Raw genomic sequence first — 3522 nt, forward strand, 5'->3', positions numbered from 1 at the left:
ACTCTAGAGTGAATCTACACTTTTGCCAACCTACCCACTAGTTATAGGTAAGACTTGCCGGAAAACCTTGCCTACACGCAAGCAGCATCCGTACGAGAAACTATATACACAAGTACCTGTAAGTACAGGTGCCGACTTGCCTGCCTATACAACAGATATCCTCGCTACTTCAGGAGCCAGCCAGGGCGGCAAGGCGCGTACATGTATGTGGAGGATAGACAGACGGGTAGGGATTAGCTTTCCTGACTTCAAGTGCTCGTAAATGTATTATACTAGTTGTACTTGCGCAACAACAGTACACCTACGAGTTCAGCTCGCCGGGCACCTCGCTCCGCAACGGCACCTGCACGCAACAGTATCCATGCGACGGCATGCGACGGCATGCGACGGCACCAACATTCTTGGCTGCCGGCCTATCCGAGCATGTGCATGCATTGGACGCTGCCAGGCCGCTCCACCGTCTGAAGCAGCCGTCCGAAGGACTTTGGTATCATCCGCCTTCCCTTCTGCCGGGGTCCCTCGCTCCTCATCCCGCGTTAAACCGCTTACCGGTTTTGCCGAAAACGATAGGCTTGTCATTGAGCAGAAGCAAGCCATTTTCTTGGAGATAACCTTGTTCTCTTTGACCCACCCTTCTAGGTGGAATTATAACTCCTCGGCAGTACTACCTCCTACTGCTGCCCTAGGTTAGCCCCTTTCTACCGCCCGAGTCCGTTAGTACCACGGTGCTGCAAGGACAACGAGCGAATAAGCAGCAGTAGGCCTTGGTTGATTGGACAATTGGAGATAACGAACCGTTGGAGTTGTAGCCACCCGAACTAGTGGCTGGAAGGTGTGTGTAAGGGTGGAAGTTGGCAGTAATTAGCGTCTCGAGACACGTAGGCGGGCATCCGAATACCGTATGGCCTCCAACCCCATCCGGACTAATCGTACCACGCCCCACCTAAAGGTGGTGCTTACCACTACAGCGCGCACACCACCGCACCGCGCACTTTTTCCCTTATTTATCTTCAATTTCCAATATCTTTACAACCATAACAGCTATAGATAATCCAATAGTTGAAATACGTACCCAGGAGGCTATAGATTATCTTGACGAGTTTCCTAACGAAAAAAAACGCAAAGGTTGCCCGACTATTCAAAATCCCTCGTAGGCGCCTACAACGACGACTGTCCGGTATTGGTCCAAAGACCAGTATTCAAGGCCACAATACTAAGTTAAGTCGGCCAGAAGAGAAGGTATTATATCAATATATTGATAGGCTTGATACTGCAAACTTTGCTGTTCGCCTAGAATTCATTACGGATGCTGCAAATTACATCCTATTAGAGAGGGTATTACTAGATTCCTCAACCCAAGCCCTAACTGTTGGAAAGAACTGGACTACACGGTTTATTCAACGGCATCAATATATAAGGCAACGCCAGAAAAAGCTTGATTCAAACCGCCAGGCCTCTGAGGATATAGATAGAGTTATATCCTACTTTCAACAGCTACAACAGGTATTTAAAAGCAAAGGTATCTCCCCTGCCCATATCTAGAATATGGACGAAACAGGCTTCCGAATAAGGGTTGGCAAAGACCAGTTTATTGTAACGAAAAGAAAGAGGGCTTACCTCTTTAGTATGCCTGAGAATAGGGAGTCAGCTACAGCTATTGAGGCTATCTCTGCCGATGGACGGTATATACCTGCCTTCCTTATACTAACTGGCCAGCTTTATATGTTATAGCGGTATTGTATTCGAGAGCTTCACGACGATATAGTTATTGCTCTATCGAATATTGGCTATTCAAATGACCAATTAAGCCTCCAGTGGATTCAACACTTCAATCGTTATGCGTCTGCAACTAGTAGCAAACGCCTACTAATCCTAGACGGCCATGGATTGCATTATACAATTGAGTTTATTTCCTTCTGCAGAGAAAAGAACATTATTCCTTTTGCCCTTCCACTACATCTTACGCATCTTCTCCAACTACTTGATGTAGCTGTTTTTTCAGCCGCTAAAGCATTATTATACAAAAGCTCTTGACTTTGCAGTCCGAGATGGCCTAGTCAATGTAACAAAGCTTGACTTCCATTTAATAATCCAAGAGGTTCGAAAACAAGACTTTAAACGCACTATAATACTATTAGCATTCAAAAAGACTGGTATCTATCCTTTGAATCCTCAATTGGTCATTCAATCAATGCAAATACGAGCGCCAAAGACCCCTTCTCCTAATGCCCCTAATATACCTAGTTCTTCCAACTTCTCAACACCAGCCGTACGGAATCCATTTGCAACCGCCGTATGATCAATAAACTCGTAGAAGATCATCGGGACTAAGCCCTGGCCAATCCGGAATCGATGTATCGTATTCTTTTTGTTACATAGTAACCGCACAAATCAAGATGGTTACCAGCATCTTCTGCTCCAGTGATTCCGAGTTACTCCTGCCGGCCTTGATTCGCAGCAATCTGCAGGCTCGAAAATCACTGCCTTTGGCGCGCTAAAGAGATTCGTCAACGCTAGAGTTGAGGAAATCGTTGTGCTGCCATTCCCCTAAAAGCGTACCACATTACCAATTTGCCAAACGACTTGCTACTCCTTAACATTACGTGGCCGTATTCCTTGGTAGTTAACTCCTCCTGTCAAAGGCCAATTGGCAGCATCAGCTAGTACGATATACATTCGGCAGGTAAAGCTGTAAGTTTGGACTAGTTATGCAGATCATTACGCCAAAGTTTCTGTAGCAGCAAAATTGCCCTTCGGACAAAGCCCGAAGGCTTTTTTGGCGGCCCTAGTACTACGGCTTCTTAGCAATCTGTCCTACGTTGGCTACAGTAGTTAGCAAGATGCTTCGGAGCTTGTAGGTCGCTCTAGTCCCTTTGTGTTTTGGCGACTTGTCCGACGTACCTTGGGATGCCCGGGGCTTTTACTCCGAAAGCTTGGATTAAGGACTAAAACTTAGTTGCGCGGGCCTAATAAATGCAGGGGGTTGGTTAGTAGGATTAGCGCTTTGATTTACAATCCACTATAACAGATTAAGGAAACCTACAAACTCCTTCTACTGGATTTGGATCCTTCAAGAACCGATTTTCCGACGGTAACTCGGGATGCCCGGGGCTTTTGCTCTGAAAGCTTGGATTAAGGACTAAAACTTGGTTGCGCGGGCCTGATGGATGCATGGGGGGTTGGTTAGCAGGATTAGCGCTTTGATCTGCAAACTACCATAACAGATCAAGGAAACCTATAAACTCCTTCTACTCGGTAGGATTTTCCAGAACGATAGAATAGGTATTTCCTTCCACCGGATTTGGATCCTTCAAAAACCGATTTTCCGACGGTAACTCGGGATGCCCGGGGCTTTTGCTCTGAAAGCTTGGATTAAGGACTAAAACTTAGTTGCACAGGCTTAATAGATGCGGGGGGTTGGTTAGCAGGATTAGCGATTTGATCTGCAACCCACCATAACAGATTAAGAAAACCTACAAACTCCTTCTACTCGGTAGGATTATCTAGGATAATAGAATAGGA

The sequence above is a fragment of the Drechmeria coniospora genome, chromosome 01 (genome assembly GCF_001625195.1).
Source record: "Drechmeria coniospora strain ARSEF 6962 chromosome 01, whole genome shotgun sequence".
NCBI classification, from domain to species: domain Eukaryota; kingdom Fungi; phylum Ascomycota; class Sordariomycetes; order Hypocreales; family Ophiocordycipitaceae; genus Drechmeria; species Drechmeria coniospora.